Consider the following 24,888-nt stretch of genomic DNA (forward strand, 5'->3'; position numbering starts at 1 on the left):
AAGGTGTAATCAAAGGAGGATCCAAGCCTGGGAGTCAGAGAGAACCACGTTCATCTTGGCGGAATAGATGCTAGTTTTGAAAATGAACTTAAGATGTGGCAAGTTCCAGGCGCCGGGTGGTGTCCCGGGGCGGGGTGAGGTCTGGCTGGCGTTTGGTGGTGGACGGTTCAGAGCTGCCTGGTGATGTGGGGGTCATGTGCATATAGGTCTTTGTAACTGAAAACTGAGAGTGGGTTCGGAGAGAAGGATGCCTGAGGAGAACTCCGGAGGGGTGTGCCTACAGCAAGTCTAGGAGAGAAAGCAGGAGCTTCGGTGGATAAGGACAGAGAAGGTGCCCTAACAGAGTGAGGCAGACCCAGGACGGCATGGTACAAAGAGCCAAGAGTTTCAAGGAGGAATGGGTGGGAGACGTGAATTGTTACAAAGAGATCTGAGAGAATCTAGACAAAATATTTCATAACATTCTGATTACAAACTGAGTTTTTGCTATAGTTCTTCATTACTGTTTTTTAAAAATAAACTTTTATTTTTAGAGCAGTTTCGGGGTCAAAGCAAAGCTGAGCACAGAGTACAGAGTTCCCATAACCCTCCTCCCCACACATGCACGGCCCCCCCCACTATCAGCATCCCCGCCAGAGTGGCATATTGGTCACATTTTTAAAAATTACAGCTTATTTCCTCTGACAGGTTACAAGACAAACACCCAGTTTGCTTGAGTTTTAAAAGGATATTTCCTTTGCCCCACTTGAATGACCAATAAACATATTTGTCACATTTGATAAACCTACACTGACACATCAGTGTCACCCAAAGTCCATAGTTTAATTAGGGCTCACTCTTGGTGTTGTACGTTGTATGGGTTTTGACAAATGTATAATGAAATGACATGCATCTGTTGTTGTAGTATCATACAGAATAGTTATATTGCCCTGAAAATCCTCCGCATTCCACCTATTCATCCCTCCCTCTCCCTTGCCGTTAGCAACTGACTGTCTCCAGAATTTTACCTTTTCCAGAATGTCATATAGTCAGAATCATAGAGTATGTAGCCTTTTCAGGTTGGGCTTTTTCACTTAGTAATATGCATTTAAGGTTCCTCCAGGTCTTTTTTTTGGCTTGATGCCTCATTTCTTTTTAGCACTAAAAAACATTTCCTTGTTTGCTGCACCACTATTTATCCATTTACCTACTGAAGGACATCTTAGTTCCTTCCAGTTTTTGACAGTTATGGATAAAGGTACTGTAAATGTACATGTACAGGTTTTATTTATTTATTTATTTATACTGTGACAGAATACACATGACAGAAAATGTACCATCTTAACCATTTAAAAATGTACAGTTTAGTGGTATTGAGGACATTCATATTGTGGTGCAAACACCACCACCACTCATTTTCAAATCCCTTTTCATCTTGTAAAACTGAAACTCCATACCCGTTAAAGAGTAAATTCCCATTCCCCTTCCTGCAGCCCCTGACAACCAGCACTCTATACTTTCTGTCCCTATGATTTTGACAACTCTAAGTATCTCTTGTGAGCAGAATCACAGTATTTGTCCTTCTGTGTCTGGTTTATTTCCCTTAGCATAACATCCTCCAGATTCATCCATGCTGTAATGTATGCCAGAATTTCCTTCATTTTCAAGGCTGAATAATATTCCATTGTACGTATGTACCACATTTTTTTTTTTTTTTGCGGTACGCGGGCCTCTCACCGCCGTGGCCTCTCCCGTTGCGGAGCACAGGCTCCGGACGCGCAGGCCCAGTGGCCATGGCTCACGGGCCCAGCTGCTCCGCGGCATGTGGGTTTCCTCCTGGACCGGGGCACGAACCCGTGCGCCCTGCATCGGCAGGCGGACTCCCAACCACTGCACCACCAGGGAAGCCCTATACCACATTTATCTGTCAATGGACACTTGGGTTTCTTCCACATTTTGGCTATTGTGAATAATACTACCATGAACATGACTATATATGTATCTCTTCAGGATCCTGCTTTCAATTCTTTGGGTACATACCTAAAAGTGGAATTGCTGGATCATATGGTGATTCCATGTGCAGGTTTTTGTGTGGACATGTTTTCAACTCATTTGGGTAAATACCAAGGAGCACAACTGCTCCATCATATGGTAAGAGTATGGTTCAGTTTTGTCAGAAACTGCCAAACTGTCTTCCAAAGTTTTGCATTCCTAATGGCATTTTGCATTCCTACCGAAAATATTGTGTTGCATTCCCACCAGCAACGAATGAAAGTTCCTGTTGCTCCACAGCCTCGCCAGCAAGTGTCTTGGGTTTTTGCCATCCTGATAGCTGTGGTGATATCTCATTGTTGTTTTAATTTTCAATTTCCTAATGACATATGGTATTGAGCATCCTTTAATATGCTTATTTTCCGTTTGTACATCTTTTTTGGTGAGCTGCCTATTCAGATCTTTTGTCCACTTTTAAATCAGGCTGTTTGTTTTCTTACTGTTGAATTTTAAGAGTTTTTTTAAAAAATTTTGGTCACAGTCCTTATATATCTTTTATTAAAAAGTCCAGACACATCTTTTACAAAGATTTTCTCCCAGTCTACAGCTTGTCTTTTTCAAATATTTTGGGATTTTTCTAAAAAAGGCTATCTTTCTGCTTTTGATTTCTAGTTTAATTCCATTGTGGTCTGAGAGCAGATATTGCATGATTTCTATTCTTTTAAATTTGTTGTGTTTTATGGCCCAGAATGTGACCAACTTGCTGAATGTTCCATGTGAATTTAGGAAGAATGTGGGTTCTGTTGTTGGATGAAGTAGTCTATAGATGTCAATTACATCCAGTTGATGGATGGTGCTGTTGAGTTCAACTATGTCCTTATTGAATTTCTGCCTGCTGGATCTGTGCATTTCTGAGAGAGGGGCATTGAAGTCTCCAACTATAATAGTGGATTCACCTGTTTTTCCTTGAGTTCTATCAGGTTTTGCTTCATGTAGTTTGACACTGTTGTTAGGCACATACACATTAAGAATTGTTATATCTTCTTGGAGAACTGACCCCTTTCTCAGTATGCAATGCCCTCTTTAACCCTGATAACTCTCCTTGCTCTGAAGTCTGCTGTGTCTGAAATTAATATAGCTACTCTAGTTTTCTTTTGGTTAGTGTTAGCATGCTATGTTTTTTCCATCAAATCTCTGTGTTTTAATTGGTGTATTTGGACCACTGATGTTTAAAAAAGTGACTATTGATATAGTTGGATTAAAATCTACCATATTATTACTGTTTTCTATTTGTTGCTCTTGTTCTTTGTTCGTATTTTTGTTTTCTACTTTTAAAAATGCCTTTTTTGGTTTTAACTGGATATTGTATATGATTCCACTTTCTCTTTTTTCTTAGCATATCAATTATACTTACTTTTGTAGTTTTTTAGTGGTTTCCTAGAGTTTGCAGTATACATTTACAACTAATCCAAGTCCACTTTCAAATAACACTATTGCTTCACAGGTAGTGCAAGGACATTATAATAACAAAGTATTCCCAATTCCTCCCTCCAATTCTTGTATCATTTCTGCCATTCATTTCACTTATATACAAGTTATAATCATCCAATACACTGTTACTGTTATTATTTTGAACAAACTGTTATCTGCTAGACCAGTGAAGAATAAGAAGAATAAAAGGCTTTATTTTCAGTTATTTCTTCTCTAATGCTCTTCCTTTCTTTATGTAGATCTCAGTTTCTGACTTAGATAATTTTCCTTCTCTCTGAAGAATTTCTTTGAATATCTCTTGTACAGCAGGTATCCTGGTAACAAATTCCCTCAATTTTTTTGTTTTGTTTTGTTTTGTTTGTTTGTTCTATTTCTCTTTCAGTTTTGAAGGGTAATGTCTCAGGATACAGAATTCTAGGTTGGTGTTTCCCCCTCCCCCCAACTCTTTAGATATTTCACTCCATTCTCTTCTTTCTTGCATGGTTTCTGAGGAGAAGTTAGATGTAATTATTATCTTCCTTCCTCTGTAGGTAAGGTGTATGTCTTTATTTATTTTTAATCTATGGCTTCCTTAAGGACATTCTTTATCTTTGACTTTTTGCAGTATGAAAATGGTTTGCCTGGTGTAGTTTTGGGGCATTTACCCTGCTTGGTGGTGTTCTCTGAGCTTCCTGGATCTGTGGTTTGGTGTCTGACAGTAATTTGAGAATTCTCAATCATTATTGCATCAAATAGTCCTCTGTTCCTTTAACTCTTTTTTTTTTTTTTCCTTTCTGGTATTACCATTACAGGTATGTTACACCTTTTGTAATTGTCCCACTGTTCTTGGATACTCTGTTCCCTTATTTTCAGCCTTTTTCCTCTTTGCTTTGCAGTTTGGGAAGTTTTTATTGACATGCCTTCAAGCTCAGAGATTCTTTTCCTCATCTATGTCCAGTCTACTAGCAAGCTAAAGGCATTCTTCATCTCTATTACAATGTTTTTGATCTCTAGCATTTCTTTCTGAGTCTTTGTTAGAATTCCCATCTCTATGCTTACATTACCCATCTGTTCTTGCATGTTGTCTATCTTTTCCATTAGAGTCCTTAGCAGATTAGCCAGTTGTTTTAAATTCCTGGTCTGATAATTCTAACATTCCTGCCATAATCTGAGTCCAGTTATGATGCTTGCCCTATCCCTTCAATCTGACTTTTAGTATACCTTGTAATTTTTTGTCGAAAGCAGGGCACTGGGTAAAAAGAACTTCTGTAAATAGCCTTTAGTAATGTGGTGTGGGGAAGGGGAAGCATTCTATAGTCCTATGATTAGGTCTCAGTGTTTTAGTGAGACTGTGCCTTTGGACTGTGAACTTTAGAAGTATTTTTAAGGTCCTATCACATACACACACACCCCTGCCCTGCCCTCAGCCAATCTTAAATGGGACAGGATGGCTAGAGGGGGCTGGAATTGGGTATTTCTTATCCCTCAAATCAGTTAGACTCTGATAAAACCCCAACAGTTTCTCTTCAGGGCAAGCCTTGTTAAAAACAGAATGCTCTGGTATATTTCAAAAAAAAAATTTTTTTTTTTTCCCCCTCTCCAGTGGAAAGCTCCAGGACATTTTTCTCCAGTATTCACTGTGAGAACCTGGCAGAACTTCTGGAGGTAAAACTCACAAAAACGTGGGCATACTCCCCTAAAACTGGGCCCTCCCTGCAATTTTTCTCTCTCAGACTTGCCTACTCAGAGCTTCTGGCAATTTGTCAATTACAGCTCAGGTTTTCCTACCCTGGTATGGGCTCCCACAGAGATTTCTGTTAGTAGGTTTCTGCTCCAGTAAGTAACAGTTCTCTGTGTCTACCTGTCTCTTTCCAATTTGGGGGGCAAAGTTTGTCTTGTGACCTCAGTTTTCTGACAGATCTAAGAAGAGTTGTTGATTTTCAGTTTGTTCAGCTTTTTACTTGTTAGGATGGAACAGTATGGCAAGCTCCTTACATGCTGTACTGAAGACCAGAAGTACATAATTCTCTTCATTACTTTTAACACTCAGACTATCAACTAATAGTGCTCAGTCTTCAACCAGAGTAACAACAAAAAGGTATTTAAGGTATAGCTTTGAAAGAGTGGGCACATAGAAATCACTATGCTGTGGGAGGGGATTGTGGGTACTCAGCCCATCTATCTAGGTGGTGCTCCCTGTCAGAAGCCCTAGGGGGAAGACACAACAGAAACTAAGGAACAGTGAAAAAAAGATAAAGCAAAGGTCTTAAGAAATTCTGACAACAAAATAATGTTTACCAGATGGCCTGTTAACAGTGAGCTAGGACTAATGAGAGAAATATTTTTTTCTTCACCAGTATTTTTTTCTTCATTGTAGCGAATGGGTTACATAGGAACATCTGGAACTTATTTCTCTGACATAGTAAACCTTGGATAATATCTACTGGTGCTCAAGCGAGGCAGTATACTTTTAAGATTTAAGTATATGGTATTTGTCTATGTGTTGCAAATATGGATAACATAGACTTTTTGGCATAGTTTGATGGGTGGGCAATAACTTAAGCTTCAAGTAATATGCAATAATTAAGATTCTTTTTAAAAATTTTTATTGGAGTATAGTTAATTTACAATGTTGTATTAGTTTCTGCTGTACAACAAAGTGAATCAGTTATACATGTACATATATCAACTCCTTTTTTAGCTTCTTTCCCCATAGAGGTCATTACAGAGTACTGAGTAGAGTTCCCTGTGCTATACAGTAGGTACTTGTTAGTTGTCTATTTTATATATAGTAGTGTGTATATGTCAATCCTAGTCTCCCAATTTATGATGAAGATAGAGAAATGGCATCACATGGAGCAGTTTTTATCAAATGGGAGCCAGAATCCTTTGGAAAAGAGAATTTGCCCTACAGAGCGGGGAAGAGCTCCATGGAGCAGCTTCTCCCCTGGACCCTTGTCACTGCCACCCTCAGTGTCTGATCCTTTTCCACTGTATCCATCTCATAAAGCACCATCACTTGCCTTTTGTTATAGCTGGTCTTTGGTCTATTCTTCCAGGTAGCTTGGGGCAAGAGAGAATGATGGTGAGAAAGATGATGCGGGCCTTGAGCAGTAAAATTAGCCGTTCCCTCTTTGTTCTTTACTGAGTTTTGTAATCTTGTGTATAATACTTATCATCTGTATCTCTCTATTTCATTAGGTAGTGAGGTTCAGGAGCACAAAGTTCTAATTTACCTTTCATCTTCTGCAGGGCTCAGCACATCCTTTTATATATTGGGTAGCTCCGTAAGCATTTGGTGGAATTGAACTGGAATGAACTAAAGTGAACTGAATTATGCTAAAAATAAATGGTGTCCAAGGTCTATAGAATCCCACATAATAAGAGCATAGGCTTTCCAGTTAGACCAGTGAAGCCTCCAGAATTTCCATACTGGACGGGTTTAGGAGCAGCTGACTGGGAGAGAGGACAAGGGGATTTGTGCTAAAACTGCATTTGCATAGATATTACCTTATTTTGATTAGATCAAGCAGCCTGCTTAAGCCAATTCTTAGTACCACATTTGCCTATAGACAGATATGGGTCTAAAATAATTTCTCCAGTCCTCAGTTCCGAGATATGTAAAATGGGAATAGTAATATAATAATAATTAATAATACTGACCCCAGCAGAGTATTGTGACAATTATTGAAATATTGTGCGTTAAGTATTTAATTTAGGCCTGGCATATATAAGCACTCAAAAAAGCTAACTATCATTATTATTAATGTAATGTCTTAAGTTGGTTATATTCCTAAAATGTTAGAAGGCTAGAGCTAGAAGGGAGCTCGAGACACAGCAAGAATGGAGCCTTTGGAGTCCACAGACCTAAATGTGGAGCCGGTCTCTGCTCCCTCCTTGCAGGATGACCTGGGGCGAAATACTCACCCAGTGAAACCCTCATTATATGAGAATCACTTGAAAAATTAAAATTCAGATTCCAAGGCCCCTCCCCAAATATTCCGATAAGTAGTTTGTACGGTGGGGCCCAGGGATCTGCATTTACAAGTTTCCAGGTGATTCCTGAATCCATGAACCCCATGGACCATAGCTTGTAAAATGTTGACTTAATCTCATGAAGCCTCAGGCCTTTCCTTCATACAATGAGGCGGTGATACCTGCTTTATGGTTTGTGTATGGAAGGCATCTGGCTGTGAATCTGGTTTATCAAAGGTGTACAGAAACATTGGCTCTCTTCCCTCTAGATAGCATCTATTCAAACTATTTCATCCAACCATGTGCATCCAGTGTCAGAGAAGAGACCAAAATCTCTAGAATGTGCTAGAATTTGACAGAAATCAGCTAACAAATTAAGGAGCATGAAACTGTAAAGGGTGATAAGAGTCTGTGAAACACACTCGCCATGTTTTGAAGAACATAGGCTGCTAACAGAATGGATTCCCACTCCCTCCCCTCAAGTTAGCCATGTTTGGAAATCAAAAATTCCACTTTGATGCGTACATTTTCCTGCTCTCAAATGCCAGAAACCGTGGAACAGCAAGCAGAGCCTGTACCATTACCATTGGCAGCAAGCAGAGCCTGTACCATTACCATTGGCAGCAAGCAGTTTTGTAATGAGTTTTGGAAATTTGACTACTTGCCAGCCTCTGATTCATTAATGTATTATTAGAAGAAAATTAACAGAGGGTGATGACCTCAGAGGACATTTGGGGATAAGGCCAAGTCCATGCTGAACTGAGTCAGCTACCAAGAAGATGAAACCGGTTTGCCCACGTGCACGGGAGCTTTCAAGGTTCTTGTTTGTGATGTGTACATTCCATCCTCTTAGCTGGTGATTGCTCCTGCTGTTGCTGTAGAATGGAACTTTGAAGCCCTGATGTCTATAATAAGCTAGATGAGCTCACTTGTTAATGCTTTTTCCTTCCTGTTATACTTTTCAATATGTTAAGTTGCTATTTAACTTTGAATTGTCACAATCTGTGGCATTATATAATGGTATAATTTCCTTTGCTGTATAATTGGTAAAGAACTTTGTGATACTTCTCATTGGAGGGGGATTAAAAACTATAGAGAAACATAAGGCTGTGTTTATATAAATGCAAAAAAAAAAAACCAGTTCCATCAACTCTCCCCAAAATAAGTTGGGCAAAACCATTAGACTTTTTAACTTTTTTTTTTCTTTCATGCAAAGAGTACACTTTAAACTGAAACAATTTCCCCCCCTTTTCATCGTTGTTTGTGGTCATAGGATATATAGCAGTAGGGGAGGAGATGAGAAAAATCTACTGAAAGCTGGTTCTGCTTAACAGCTCAAATTCAATTTGTATTTAAAAAGAAAGAACCTTATTCAGGTTCACAATGGCAAATCATCAGAATTGAAGCCTGCCTTATGGAAAGAAATTTTATAATTATAAACTCCGAAATAAATCTTTGAGACAGCATCTGCTTTGTTTATTGGGAGGTTTTAAAAAAATTTTAATTTACTCATACATTTGTTCATTCATTCAACAAACATTGGCTGTTGGCCATCTGTGCTGGACAGAGGAAGAAGGAGAGGAGAGAGTTGTGCCCTCAAGGAACACTCTGATTTCCTTTTGAATCAGCTTCCATGGAGTCCTTTGTGTGCTCCATCACAGCATGTTGGATATTTTATTGAAACTACTGATTCAAACAAATACCTGTTGAGTATTTCTGCTTTTGGTCCCTTTGTGTTGAGTGAGGGGACTATATGGTCCCTGCCTATCCCATGGGGCTTTTGTGGGGATTACGAGGGTTAATACAGGCAAAGTGCTTAGCACGCACCACTTGGGGCCCTAGGAGATGTTCTAATAGATGTCTGAGGAATAGAGTCATTCAAACTAGTGCCCCAGTGGGAAACTGTTTGCTGGGAAAGATGGTAATGACCTTGTGGTAGTGGACTTCATTAGGATGAGATGATGGAGGAAGATATGTGTTTACCATTTTTGGGGGCAACAATAATTCTGCATATCTCCTGCAGTCATGCTTCTTGACCTTCCTGGTCTACCTGCTTTTTGCTTAGGTTTCTTTCCTTGGTTTCAGCCCACTTTGTGACTCTTTTCCTTCTTTCCTTCCTTCCTTCCTTCCTCCCTTCCTTCCTTCCTCCCTTCCTCCCTCCCTCCCTCCCTCCCTCCCACCCTCCCTCCCTCCCTCCCTCCCTCCTTCCCTCCCTCCCTCCCTCCTTCCCTCCTTCCCTCCCTCCTTCTTTCCAGGTTTCCCTCATATTCATTCTATTCATACTGCTGTCATAAAATCCTACCAATATTACTCCATCAAATTTACTCAGGGTAATATAAGAGCGGCCATTAGTGGACAGGCCGCCAAGGAGGACCCATAGAAATACTGAGTCATTAGCCTGTGGGAGTTAGGGCAGGGGGCCAGGTTCAGCCCCTACAGATTGGGCTGACCTGAGGATGGTGGGCATTGTGTCCCTGTTATAGCTTAAAGTATCTAGATACAGTTGACCTTTGAACAACACGTGGGTTTGAACTGCGTGGGTCCACTTATTTCAATAGTAAACACTATAGTAGTACACCATCCGAGGATGCAGAGGAACTGTGGATATGGAAGGCCGACTGTAAGTTATTAACCTCCACACTGTTCAAAGGTCAACTGTACATACACACCTATTGCTATATACACCTACATATAAATCTTATTCAGGGAAATTTTGATATTATGAATTATAGAACAAAAAATAATGATTCCTTTGATGAGAAGCAGTGAAACTAGGATGGGTGAGGGGTTATTGATTCTTGGTGGGGCGAGGTGATACAACTTGATGAGTTCAGCTGTCATTTCCTCAGCACTCATTTAGGTATATTAAGTATACAAGATTGTAGACAAAGAAAATATATATCTTCTATACTTTAAGAACATTTTAAAGAAAGAGAAGACCTTGTTTATTGCCTCCCAAAGGGTCAGTCCCAAAACACACTTCTGCCTTCCATGAGGGTGGTGTCTCTCTGACGGGTCAGTAAGCTCCACGAGGGCAGGACCAAGTCTGCTTTTGGTCCCTATAAATCCCCAGAGCCTGGTGCCCAAAAGTGCTCAATCTACATCTATTGATGTAAAGTATCGGTGTGTGAAGTCATTTTGAAATGCTGCATTTATAGCTCCAATACTCTAAACAGAGTTCTTGACAAACTAAAAACCGTGAGAGAAACTTATATAGCAAACAGAACATGCTGTTAAGGAACAGTTCCACTAATGGGACTTTAAACCACTGATATGAATTCTAATAACATATCCTGTTTTTAGGTAGTAATTGTTTGAGGAACTCAGAATTGACAGGATGACACCCATACTTCTACAGGGAAATTCATGGCAGGGGCCCAAGGCTGGCTGTTACTGTGATGATAAACATTTGTTGTGTAATGTGATCGTCTTCTAGACTAGCGGAGGAGTCATTTATAAGGGAGGACGTCAGAAAAAAAAACAAAAACCCTGACTTCACCTTACTGAGAATAATTTTCTAGTTTTAGCATCAGCAAAAAATGACCAGACCCAAACCATTTGAGTAATCCCTGGATATATGGAACCCAAATAGGTGAACTCAGCAGGGTTGGTTTATTGACTAGAATCACTATCCAGTCTGCATAATTAGCAGCAATTGGTTTTAAATCGGATCAAAATATGCGTGAAAGGCAAAGAAGTTGACTCAGTGGCTTACCTAAGTTATAGTCATATACTAGGGAAGAGAAAGAAATTTAATTAAGCCAAAAAGAAATCAGGATATGTAAAAGTAAAACAAAACAAAATGATACAATGGAAAATAAAATCTCAGTATTGTATCTGTCAATGAATTATTGGATTACATTGGTAAAATGTTGGTAAGAGCTAACGAGCATTTTGTTCTGCTTGATGGATTTTTTTCCTCACCTACTACTGCATTTTTCATGATAATTATGTCATTAATAGAGGGCTCCAAACCTTAACTAACCAATGGTTGCTTCCTGTGTTAAGGATTATGACTTCATATAGCAGGAAAGTTTGTTTTAGTGAACTGACAGAGTGTGTCTGAAAACCGGCAGCTGAATTGGACACAACTGAAAGACTTGGTTCTCAAATTTGCTATGGCTCATTAGGATAGTATTTGGAGCAGAGGGACAGTTATTTCTTGGATCCTGGTGCTTGCATCGTTGTATAAACAGGCCACAGAGGAATGGACAACTAAATCTTTTCCTCGCATCTATTTAACCATGCATGTATTCATATGGCTATTGTCTTTGGTGCTAGTGAACCCGAATACAAGAATATTATTTCTGAATATTGCCAATATCCTTAATGGAACTACTTATAAAATAAAACTATATGAGGTAGTTTTGCTCTTACATTGTTTTAACTCTTTTTTGTTTAGTGTCAATCTCTAGTAGTTTCCTTTTTTGCTAATTACTACTGAAATGCATAGTACTCACAGACACAAGTAAATGTGTCTGGGGCACCTAATGCTAACCGGTGCAACTATGGACTGTCAAATCTGGGTCCAGAATCTTGACTGAAACAGTCATGAGGGCCGACCTGGTCCCAGTCTCTTCCTCTTATGAAACTGGGTGGGTCTTCACTTGCAATTTTGTGAGGATGACGATAGAAATAGTTGAGGATGACTAAAATTATACTGTAGGTTAGAATGAAAACTATTCACAGTTTGCTTTATCAGTAGCTCAGGTATGGTCATATGAAATGGAATGCCTCAGTCGGGGGCCTTCCAGTGCCCAACTTATTATAATTTAAAAAAATTTTTTTGAGGTAAATCCGGCAGCAGTTTCTCTGTATGGGCAGAAATGGGAGTCACCTAGGAGCATATGTGTATATATATATACTTTTAATTGTGATAAAATATACATAACATAAAAGTTACCATTTTAATTATTATTATGTGTATAGTTATTGACATTAGGTACATTCACAATGTCATACCACCATCACCATTATCAATTTCCAGAAATTTTTCATCATCCCAAAGTGAAACTCTGTACCCGTTAAACAATAACTCCTCTCACCCCCTCTTCCAAACCCTGACAACCACCATTCTACTTTCTGTCTTTATGAAGTTGCCTACTCTAGATGCCTCATGTAAGTGGAATCAGACAATATTTGTCCTTTCTTGTCTGGCTTATTTCACTTAGCTTAATGTTTTCAAGTTTCATCCATGTTGTTGTGTGTGTCAGAATTTCCTTCCTTTTTAAGGCGGAATAGTATTCCATTGTGTGTCTATACCACACTTTGTTTATTCACTCATCAATCGATGGATACTTGAGTTGTTTCTACCTTTTGTCTATTGTGAATAATGCTGCTATGAACATGCACGTACAAATATCTCTCCAGGACACTGCTTTCAGTTTTGGGGGTATATACCCAGAAAGGAAATTACTGATTATGTGGTAATTCTATTTTTAATTTTTTGAGGCGCCTCCATACTGTTTTCCATAGTGACTGCACTATTTTATATTTGGAGTATATCTTTTTTGATGCAACGTCTTTTTGATATGAAAATGTAAGGCAAGCACGCCCTCTGCCCTGGAGAAGCTGTCACTGGACTTTTTTTGTTGAACTCAGAAGTGTCTCTTCCCTTGGTGTTCAGGGCAGTGGGGAAAAAGGTGGACTAACGGGGCCTTATTGATGTGAAAAGGTCTGTATCCTAGTCCCTTTACCGTATGTATTATCCACTTGTGTCTCCTGCACTGGGCAGAAAGGGGAACACCACAACACTTCCCATGCTACACCAATAAACTCTCTGGCTGTAGAACCTCAGGGAGAAACTGTTATATTTTCCTACTATCCTGTGGGTTCTGGTATAAAAAAGTTGGCAGGACACAAAATTAACATGTTTTCTGGATAAAAAAAATAGTAGGACAACATTAAGTTCCATATTAATGGAAGAAATGCTTTGGAGCAGTGCTTTGGGTATAAAAAATGACAGGAATAGCGCTGCATTCTGAGTCCTATTTAAAAAAAAGATGCCATCATTTCATTTGTCTGAATGGACCCTAACATGGTAGAAAAGGCATTAGGGAAGAGATTTCTATTCATATTTAGGTCCTTCTTTTAAAATCGAGCCATTTGGGCTTCCCTGCTGGCGCAGTGGTTGAGAGTCTGCCTGCCGATGCAGGGGACACGGGTTCGTGCCCTGGTTTGGGAAGATCCCACATGCCTCGGAGCGGCTGGGCCCGTGAGTCATGGCCGCTGAGCCTGCGCGTCCGGAGCCTGTGCTCCGCAATGGGAGAGGCCACAACAATGAGAGGCCCGCATACCGCAAAAAAAATAAATAAATAAAATAAAATAAAATCGAGCCATTTTATTGCTTTTAAACGAAGATTCTTATCCCACCGCCCCTGCCCTCACCACACACCAGAGTCTCATAAAAGAGTTTTTCTACATGAGTGATTAGTTTCTTTCTCTATACAGATTTTTTGGGAATTGTCACTTTGTGCCTATGAAACAAAAGAAAATTTGATTCAGAAGATTAAAAACACATTCTTGCCTGCTCTAATTATAAAGATTAAAAACATTGGGCCTCATCTCAACAATGAACTGAGAGGATAAATATATGTTTGTCCAGATGTTTACCAAGCTTGAAAGAGCACATTTCATTTGTTCCAAACCTCACAGCACAGAGCCTTCCACACGCTGGGCCCTGATGCTCCGACGCTGCACCTCTGGGCCATCTAGTTTGTGTGGAAGGACAGTGACACTTAACCCCAGGTTGAGGGCCTTGTCAGTGTCAAGAGGCACTAGGTTTGAGCTGTTTAAGTGGCACAAATTAAAAAACATTAAGTGTGTCTTTTTGTGAGTGTTTATATTTGTGTTTCATTGTACTCAGATGAATAAAAGACTTCGTTTCCCCATGTCTGAGTAAATTAAATGACCAAGAAAAATGTGCCCCATATGTGTTCAAAAGCAAAGGGAACAGCTAACTAAATTTAGGATGCTATACACAGCCATAACACTAAAAATACTTTTTAACTGGTCCAATTACTTCCTGATCATTGAGGTTCCCCTATAGTTTTTCAATTATCTAGGTCCCTGTGATGGTTAATTTTATGTGTCTACTTATAGGGTGTTTTGGGGTGAGATTAACATCTAAATTGGTGAACTTTCGGTGTAGCAGGTTGTTCTTCATATTATGGGTGGATCCTATCCAAGCAGTTGAAGGCCTGAGTAGAATACAAAGACTGAGCTCCCCGGGCAAGGGGGAATTCTCCTGGCAGATAGCCTTTGGACTTCATCTGTGCCATCAGGTCTTTTGGGTCTCCAGTCTGCCAGCCCACACTGCAGATTTTGGGCTTGCCAGCCTCCATAATCGTGGAACCATTCTTTTTATAATAAATAAACCTCCTCTCTCTCTCTCTGTCTCTCTGTCTCTCTCTCTCTCTCTCTCTCTCTCTCTCTCTCTCTCTCTCTCTCTCTTTCTCTCTCTCCACCCTCCACCCCCCACCTTCTTTCTCCCTCTCCTACTGGTTCTGTTTCTATAGAGAATTCTGACTAATACAGTTCCTTTCCTATATTTACATTTCCTTCCTGTCCCTGAATTCCTACATTTTGTAAGCTGAACTCAGATCAGTATTTCATGCTTTTTTTTTCTTTTAGCGGGAAACTAAGATAACTTGTTCTATATAATAAAAAAATAGATATAGGAATATATACGGATAAATAGATAAGAATATATCAGTCAGGGTTCTATCAAGAAATAGAATTCCTCCCAAAAGAATTTAAACAAAAAGTGACTATTGGGGCTTCCCTGGTGGCGCAGTGGTTGAAAGTCCACCTGCCAATGCAGGGGACACGGGTTTGTGCCCTGGTCTGGGAAGATCCCACATGCCGCGGAGCGGCTGGGCCCGTGAGCCATGGCCCCTGAGCCTGTGCTCCGCAACGGGAGAGGCCACAACAGTGAGAGGCCCGTGTACCGCAAAAAAAAAAAAAAAAAAAAAAAAGTGACTATTTACAGAAGTGTAGACAGAGTTAAGAAAATTATAACTAGGAATAGGGAGGCCCTCAGTGTACGAACATTAGCAGAAAGCAGTTACCACCAAACAGCCTGAAGGGACAAGGGCAAGAGACCATGTTCCCAGAGTCCATGAGTCCTGGAGGGGCCACCTGGCAGGGGTTGCCATAAAAGGGGGAGATGGCCACAGTCAGACTATGACTGAAGCAAGGAGCAGCAGAAGAAATACTCTGATCTTTCTCTCGTCCCCCTCTGATCTCCTGCCAGTGCCTCCTGTTGCCTGAACCCAAGCAGATGCCAAGGGACAGGAGCTTGGAGGTGCAGTCCAGGGAGGCCGACCTCCTGGGCACACAGCAGGGTACAGGGAATGGATCTGGGGAGGCAGGCAGAATAGCTAGCACACCTTACATGCTTCCACTGCAAGGGGCACGGGTTCGATTCCTGGTCAGGGAAGTTCCACAAGCAGAGTGGTGCGGAAAAAAAGAAAAAGAAAACAAAATAGTCTAAAAGATTTTGCTACGGATGAGAGAATAATCACTCTTCTCCTTCAGTGGACCTCCCAGCTTTGATGACTACATGGACAGTGTGGAACACTCGCTGCCCTGCCCACCTTGATTGCACCTGACTTCCACTCATTCCACCACCACCTCTAGCCATCCCTGATGCCAAGCAGAGCAGATGGACGTCCATCACCCTTGCTCACATTGGTTTTGGCCTGCCTTCGTGGGTTGCTCTGGGCATCCCAGAAGGGCTTCTCATTTCTCCTCTGCAGTTGCTGGGCTGGCTCAGTGAGCTCCCAGCAGGCCTGAGAACTGAGTGGTACCTCTTATGAGCACCACAGTGATGTGACCACTTGGACTCTACCCATCATCTGACTTCAGGATGGTGATTTATATAACCACCTGGGGATTAAAGCCTGTCTGGAATGATTTTGAAGGACACAAAAATTGATAAAAATCAATCCACTTTTTTCTAAAGTTTTTGGGGGAGAATGCACATATGTAAAATTCCAAATCTTCCAGTTCAAACAATAAGCTTTCATTTGACAAAAGACTCTCCCAGTTCAGCCATACAGTGTTTTTAAATGATTTATATCAGAATTACCTACTAGGTCTGCAACTGGATCACCTGGAAACCTAATTTTAAGAGAACAGAACAGATAAAAGGGGCAAGGGAAAAAAAAGGATGTTACCTGGGCTTGTGAGAGCTGGGGCCACCAGGGTGAGGTGAGTGAGGTGTGTAGGGTTCAAAATGTAAGGAGGTGCTTATTCTCGGGGTCCCACCAGTGCAGAGTTGGCACTGGCATCAGCGCCTGCTTGAAGTTTGCACCGTAGATGCCTCCCCCGCCTCTCTTGAGTCTGGCCCTGCTGAGTTGTCCATTTTCTCTCCTGAAGAAAGCCCCACCCAGCACTGTGCACTAGCTTATTCTTTCTGGAAAGTTGCCCTTTTCTAGAGGCATCAATATGATTCTACTCAGTGGCTGTAAGAGGAAAATTTATAAACCGTGTGAAGAACTTTCTGGAACAGCCGTGGGTAATAAGACTGGATGGAATCGGCAAGAGGCCTATTTGCAGAGCATGGGAGAAGAGCCAGAGGAGTTCAGAAGTTGAGCCTGATCCTGAGACTTCAAGCATTTAACTGCAAACAGAGCAGGCAGCCAGTGAGCACAAGTGAGTGCAAGGGAAGGAAATGCTGATTACTTAGAAAAATGCCCTGGTGTCCTAAATCCCACCTTTCATCTGTTCCTTTGCGTAAAAGCATCTTATTTGAGAAAGCAGATACTCTTGTTTAAGTTGCAGAAGGGTGGGTGGTGTAGTTAGATGGACAGCTCTGTCTTAGGAATTAATCGTTGAGATCATTTCCCATAAAGGAGGAGGTAAGAAATGATGAAGATACATTTCATATTCTTCACAATATTTTCTCCTGAGGTTAGCGCAAGATTCCAGAGGCTCCAGTCAGCTGGTGAGACTCTTCTGGGCTTGTTTGCTTCTCACTGTAGAACTTCATATGCAAAGCAGAGAAAGTAGCCAAAGAAATCTTGAATGAAAATTTACCTTAAACAATTGCTGAATGTATCTGTTCAGTCCCCCTGGTTATCACCAATCACATATCTTAGTCTGCTCAGGCTGTTATAACAAAATACCATAGATCAGGTGGCTAAAACAACAGACATTGATTTCTCATGGTTCTGAGGCTGGAAAGTCCAAGATCCAGATGCCAGCCAATTTGGTTCCTGATGAGGACCCACTTCCTGGCTTGCAGATGGCTGTCTTCTTGTTGTGTCCTCATATGGCAGAGAGAAAGAGCTCTTGTCTCTTTCCCTTCTTATAAGGATGCTAATCCCATCACGAAAGCCACAACCTCATGACCTCAACTAACCCTAATTACCTCCCAAAGACTCCCTCTCCAAATACCATCACATTGGGGGTAGGACTTCAACATATGAATTTTAAGGGGACACAAACATTCAGTCCATGATCACATAGTACAAGTCACACACTGTGGAGATGTTTGCAAAAATGCTGCTAGGAGTATTGCTAAAACATTAGCCTTTTGACTTCAGCTTGACTTTGATCCATTATTCTCATGTTTTAAATAGTTGGTTTTACACATACGGAGGTTAAATGTATCGCATCTTACTTCACTTGCAAAGGAAGTATGTGGTCCTCCCAGCTCAGCAACAGATGGCCAAAGTTTACAAAACCACTAAGAAAACATACTCAGTGTATTAAAACAAAGTTCACTGCTAACATTGAACCATTTCTTTCATGTTTTGATCCATAAGGTAACAGCTCTCTAATCTGGAAAAAGAAAACACTGGACATCATTTAAAAAACACCACCACCTCATTTAGCTGTTCAGAGCAGTTTCTTTTTTTGGATTAAAAGGCACTAAGTAAAATACTTCTAAGGCAATGGTTACATGAGGCAAACTTGAGGAGAAAATTGCTGACATGAATGGTATCCCACTGTATTCACTGTGATGAAAATTGAATTATCTTCCTTATAATATTTTGTGGCTAAAAATCATTAGGTAATATGGCATTAATGAAAAACCTGGAAAAGAATTAGGAAATAATTATTGTTTACATGAAAGCTATTCAACTACTTTTGCAAGAAAATCTCTCAACTTCAATATGATCTCATTCTCCAAAGGAAAAATGTACACTTGAATGTCTATTGTCAATCTATAGCTATATCTATATATCTGTATATCTATATATCTCTCTCTCACAGATGTTACTCTCATGTTTAATCAGAATGTCTCAAGAATTGTAGAAATCAGAAATCTAGGGAGAAAAATACCTTCCTGACATGAAACCAGTTCATTTGATTATTCATATTTAGTTGATTGAAATAAGTTTTTGAGAGATATTTAAAAGGATTATTCTGTGTCCACAACCATCCGCATCTGCAATAGGCTGATTAGAAGCTCTGGGTGGGATTGTCCTGCTGTTACACAGAAGTACACGTGTATGTCTGTGATTCCCTTTGTATACCATCTCACTCACTGCCACGATTACAAGTGTTCTGATCATGATAGTAAAGGTGAAGAGCAAGGGCACCGAGTAAAGTCAGGAGCCATGATTGGGAGGCAAAGGTGCAGCTCTACAGAAGGACCTGAGGGTCCTTGTGAAGGAGATGAAAGAGGCAACCTTTCTTGTAGACACTTCAGTTCTTCATGGAAGGCTGTGTTTCCAGGAATTGAATTGTAATAACATTTACTTGGGGAATTTAAAGGAAGGAAGGGATCACATCACCTGTGAGTTTATTTATTTATTTATTTTTAACATGACAACGACTCTTAGAATAAGGAAATAAGGGGTCACCATAAGGTGACACAAGAGTGGAGAATCAGGGAGAGTAAAGCAATGAAACAGATAGGCTGAGGTTATGCCACAGGGTATACATTCTTTCTTAAACCCTTTTTTTTTTTTTTTTTTTTTTATAAATTTATTTATTCATTTATTTATTTTTGGCTGTGTTGGGTCTTCGTTTCTGTGCGAGGGCTTTCTCTAGTTGTGGCAAGCGGGGGCCACTCTTCATCGCGGTGCGCGGGCCTCTCACTGTCGCGGGCCTCACAGGCTCCAGACGCGCAGAGCTCAGTATTTGTAGCTCACGGGCCCAGCTGCTCCGTGGCACGTGGGATCTTCCCAGACCAGGGCTTGAACCCGTGTCCCCTGCATTGGCAGGCAGACTCTCAACCACTGCGCCACCAGGGAAGCCCTTTCTTAAACCTTTTAAGATGCTATAATTTGTGTGCCATATATAACCCTCCAAATAATCCCTAAAGACTGTGCATGAGTCAAAATAGTGGACTGTGTCTCTTATTTTTTGTCTTCTAATAATAACATTGAATATCTGAATCATCTTTGCTGATAAATCACGATAACCTCAATTTTCAATCATTTGAATGTATCCTAAGGCAGTTATGCTAGTTAGGTCATATGAGACAATTTCATATGAGAAACATATATTTGAATTAAATACAGTGATGATAAAAATGACATGCATTGAATGCATAACATATGCCAGACTGTTCTAACTGCATCACTTATATTAACTAATTTCATTAAGGAGAGGGAACAAGCATCACAGAAAATATAAATTTTATTGTTGGCAAAGTAATTCATTTAAAAAATCTGGATCTGCTAAATAAAATAAGGTGAAAACAAAACATTTGTGGTCCCATGGATCACAGGTGACACAAAGAGGTAAGATATTTATAATGTCTAAATTGGACAAGGGATTAACATCTGGAATACACAAGGAAATTCTGCATATCAACGACAACAAAATACTCCAGTAGAAAAATGGACAAAATATGGAAGAGGCAGTTTACAGAAGAGGAAACTCTTTGAGGTAAAAAACAGATGGAGAGATGCTCTAACATTATTAATAAAAGAAATGCAAATAAAATAATGAGATATCACTTTGTGCCCATTAACTAGGCAGTAATCAGAGAGGTGGATGTCACCCACTGTTGCCGAGGGTGTGAGGTTAGGAGCATCCTGGGAGGCGTTGACACTACTCAGCTACTACTATGTGCAAGAGTGTTGATTGCAGGAGACAATCTGATGTTCCTCATCAGGGGTAGATGGGCAAAATGTGAGCGTGAACCCCCATGGAAGACTATCCTGTACCTAGAAACAACTGATTCAGTTTTCATATAGGAGCATGAATAGATCTTAAAACTCTAGCACTGAGTTAACAAAGTAAGAAAGAGATGAAATGTATAACATAATTCTATTTCTATAAATAAAAGATACATCCTAAACTCTACAATGTTTAGAAGAAAACATAATGAAAAAGCTTCATGACATTAAATTTGGCAATACTTGCTTGGCTATGAAATCAAAAGCACAGTCCATGAAAGAAAAAAGTAGATGCCTTGGACTTCATCAAAATTAAAAACTTCTGTGTACCAAAGGACACTATCAAGAGAGTGAAAAGACAACCTATAGAATGGGAGAAAATATTTGCAAATCGTATATCATATATCTGATAAAGGATTAATACCCAGGATATATAAAACACTTCCACAATTCGAAACCAAAAGCAAACAGCCCAATTTAAAAATGGGCAAAGGAATTGAATAGACATCAAGCCAAAGAAAATATGCAAATAGCCAATAATCATATTAAAAAATGCTCAACATCACTAATCATGAGGGAAGTGCATATCCAAACCACAATAATATACCACTTTATACCTATTAGGGTGGCTATTATACAGAAAAACAAACAAACAAAAAACCCAGAAAATAACAGGTATTGACGAAAATGTGGAGAAACTGGAAACCTGTGGATCACTGTTGGGGATGTAAAGTGGTGGATCCACTGTGGAAAAAAGGTATGGTGGTCCTTCAAAAAATTAAACATAGAATTACCATTTGATCCAGCAATTCCACTCCTGGGTATATACCACAAAAAGTGAAAGCAGGAACCTGAACAGACACTTGTATACCCATATTCATAGCAGCATTATTCACAAGAGCCAAACAGTGGAAACAATCCAAGTGTCCATCAACAGATGAATAGATAAACAAAGTGTGATACAGACATAGAATGGAATATTATTCAACCTTAAAAAGGAAGGAAATTCTGACACATGCTACAACATGGATGAACCTCGAAGATTTTTTTTTAACATATTTATTGGGATATAATTGCTTTACAATGGTGTGTTAGTTTCTGCTTTATAACAAAGTGAATCAGTTATACGTATACATATGTTCCCATATCTCTTCCCTCTTGTGTCTCCCTCCCTCCCACCCTCCCTATTCCACCCCTCCAGGCGGTCACAAAGCACCAAGCTGATCTCCCTGTGCTATGCGGCTGCTTCCCACTAGCTATCTACCTTACGTTTGGTAGTGTATATATGTCCATGCCTCTCTCTCGCTTTGTCACAGCTCACCCTTCCCCCTCCCCATATCCTCAAGTCCGTTCTCTAGTAGGTCTGTGGCTTTATTCCTGTCTTACCCCTAGGTTCTTCATGACATTTTTTTTTTTTTCTTATCGAAGATGTTAGGTGAAATGTCAGTCTCAAAAGAACAAATGTTGTCTGAATCCACTTACATGAGGTACCTAGAGTAGGCAATTCATAAAGAGATAAAGTAGAATGATGGTTACCAGGGTTTGGAGGGAGGGGGAATGGGGAGTTATTGTTTACTGGGTGGGGAGTTATTGTTTACTGGGTACAGAGTTTCAGTTTGAGATGATGAAAAAATTCTGGAGATGGATGGTTGTGATACTTGCACAATATTGTGAATTAATGCAGCTAAACTGTAAAGTTAAAGGTGGTTAAAATGGTAAATTTTATATTATGCATATTTTACCACAATTTAAGAAGTGAAAAATAACTTTAAAAAGACTAAAAGAAAAAATATGTAGTTTTGATAGTTTCAGAATAGGAGCGCAATACTTTTTTATTTAAAAAAAGGAGACGGAAGATTATGTTTATGTCTTTACTGATGTGAAACACTCAAAACAACATGTAATAATTAAGTGGTTGACGTAACACAAATTTTAAAATTAATTAGTTCAAGAATATTTTTTGAGAGAAGATATATATTTGCACAAAACATCAAATACACATTTCAAGGTATTTGTAAAACACACTAGAATGTTTGATGGGGGGTGGGGGATGGGTGGTGGGTGGTGGGTGGCTGGGTGGGCTACAGGGATAAAAGGGAATAAACAGTAAATGGAATAGGAGAAGGGAAAAATACTTATAATCTCTCAACTCAATTCAGTTTAATAAATACTTATTAAGGCTCTACTTTTCCAGACACTTTATTTGCTCTTTCTGATGGTATCCAAGCCTAAATATGATATATGAACATGGGATAATGAGACTGTTTATTAATTTTAGTTAGGGAATTTCGTGTGCCACAAGAACAGAGAGAAAAATAAAAATTTATTACTAGAGAAAAGTATCTTCTAAGATCCTTTATCTTGCTTATATGGGAAGATAAACCGACATATAATAAATGAGATTCTATCTTCAATGTAGCTTTTTTTTTTTTTTTTGCGGTACATGACCCTCTCACTGTTGTGGCCTCTCCCGTTGCAGAGCACAGTCTACGGACGCGCAGGCTCAGTGGCCATGGCTCACGGGCCTAGCCTCTCCCCGGCATGTGGGATCTTCCCGGACCGGGGCACAAACCTGTGTCCCCTGCATCAGCAGGCAGACTCTCAACCACTGCGCCACCAGGGAAGCCCCAATGTAGCTTTTATCTCAAGCAATGTTATTAAACCATAAAAGCCAAGAAATATAATTAAAAATAAGCTATAACATAAAAAAATATGATAGATTTGGAGAAGATGAAATGATATTTGGATTTTTTGTATATTAGTCTTTCATGAAAAATAAAGTCTTAGAAGTATGTTTAGAGATTTCTAAGTCCCAAGTTACTACAAATTCAGCATGTCTTAATAAAACTAATCCTAAATAACTCCCAATCATTCATTAAGTCAAAAAATATTTATTAAATTCCTACCATGTGCCAGACACTGGGACTCACATAACATTCTAAACCATAACTCTCAAATTTGTATCTCTACCCAGGCTTCTCTGAATTCCAAACCCATAGCACAGCCTTCTTTACATGACTGCTTGACTGTATCAAAATTACTTTAAACCCAATGTGTCCAAAAAAACCCTTGTGATTCATCCCCAAGAAATGTTCTTTCAGTTATTTTTCTCTAAGAGAATGGCTCTACCATCCATGTCATTGGCACAAGCCAAACTCTCAGTGATAATCCTTGATCACGCTCTCTGTCACTTGTCTTATCCAGTCAGTTATCAAGTCCTGTTGATTTTATCCTTTAAATATTTCCCAAATCCATTCACTTCCCTCTGTCTTCAGTTGCCATCACAGTCCAAGTTACTTTATTATATTTCTTTTTTTTTATTATTTATTTATTTGGCTATGCTGCATGACTTGCAGTATCTTAGTTCCCTGACCAGGAATCGAACCCAGGGCCCAGCAGTGAAAGCACCAAGTCCTAACCACTGGATCACCGGGGAATTCCTTGCCTCTTATTTCTTGACAGGGCTCTCTGCCTAAAATGTGCCCAAACTTCCAACTCACTCTCTACCTTGAAGCCAAATCTGATCACGTCATTTCCTATCCCTCCTCCCCTCTTAAAAACCTATGTCTCTTAAGTTGGGGGAAAGAAACTTTAAGGCGTCCAGTGACGCATTCATAGTATGCTCCTACCTTCTCTCTGCCCTCCCATCCCATCTTCTCCTTCACTCTTTTCCCTTCCACATAGGGCTTTAAGTCCCTCGTATGCACCATGCTGCCTTCTGCCACGGGATCTTTGCACATGCTATTCTCATAAAATTGGAATATTCCCCCATTCCCTGTTTCTCCTCCTTTCCTTTTCTTGCACAGTTTATACATTCACTCACAAATGCTTATTGAAAACCTACTACTTGCAGGCGCTAATTCAGGTGCTCTGGGCCCAGTGATAAAATAAACTCCCTGCCCTCTTGAAGATTTCATTTTGGTGAGTTGAATTTAGACTATGGTGGATTAACTCTGACTTAGCTCAACGTTCCTTCTTCAGAGAAGTCTGATCAAAGTTGATCAGGTCTCTTTGTTACACGTTCTCAAAACGCCATGTACTCCTTGCTAGTACTTACCAAAGCCCGTAATTATGCATTTATTTGAGGGTTTATCTGAATAACATCTGACTCACCATTAGTCTGTAAAGATCCTTTAGGGCAGGGATGTTGTTTTCACTCATCTCAGTAGCCTTGGGGCCTGGCACAGTGCCAGGTGCATAGCCGGTCCTAGATCTAGGAAATATTTACTGATTGAATAAAACGCAAATGAAAAATGGCCACTGCCCTAAAGCTAGTCCCAGCACAGAAGGCAGATGAATGAACAAATGATGTATCAGAGGGGTAATGCTCAGGAGTATATACAAAAGCTGGAGGGACACACAAGTATCTCATTATTTGCTTTTTTTAAAA

The 24,888-nt window shown here is 39.9% G+C and overlaps 1 non-coding gene across 1 annotated transcript; it reads right to left on the reverse strand.

Moving 5' to 3' along the window:
• Nucleotides 1-669: 669 nt before the first annotated feature.
• On the reverse strand, nt 670-797 carry LOC116743388. Its single transcript, XR_004346771.1, has one exon. It is a non-coding gene; the product is annotated as a small nucleolar RNA SNORA27 (small nucleolar RNA).
• Nucleotides 798-24,888: the final 24,091 nt, after the last annotated feature.

The sequence above is a fragment of the Phocoena sinus genome, chromosome 18 (assembly GCF_008692025.1).
Source record: "Phocoena sinus isolate mPhoSin1 chromosome 18, mPhoSin1.pri, whole genome shotgun sequence".
Taxonomy (NCBI): Eukaryota; Metazoa; Chordata; class Mammalia; order Artiodactyla; family Phocoenidae; genus Phocoena; species Phocoena sinus.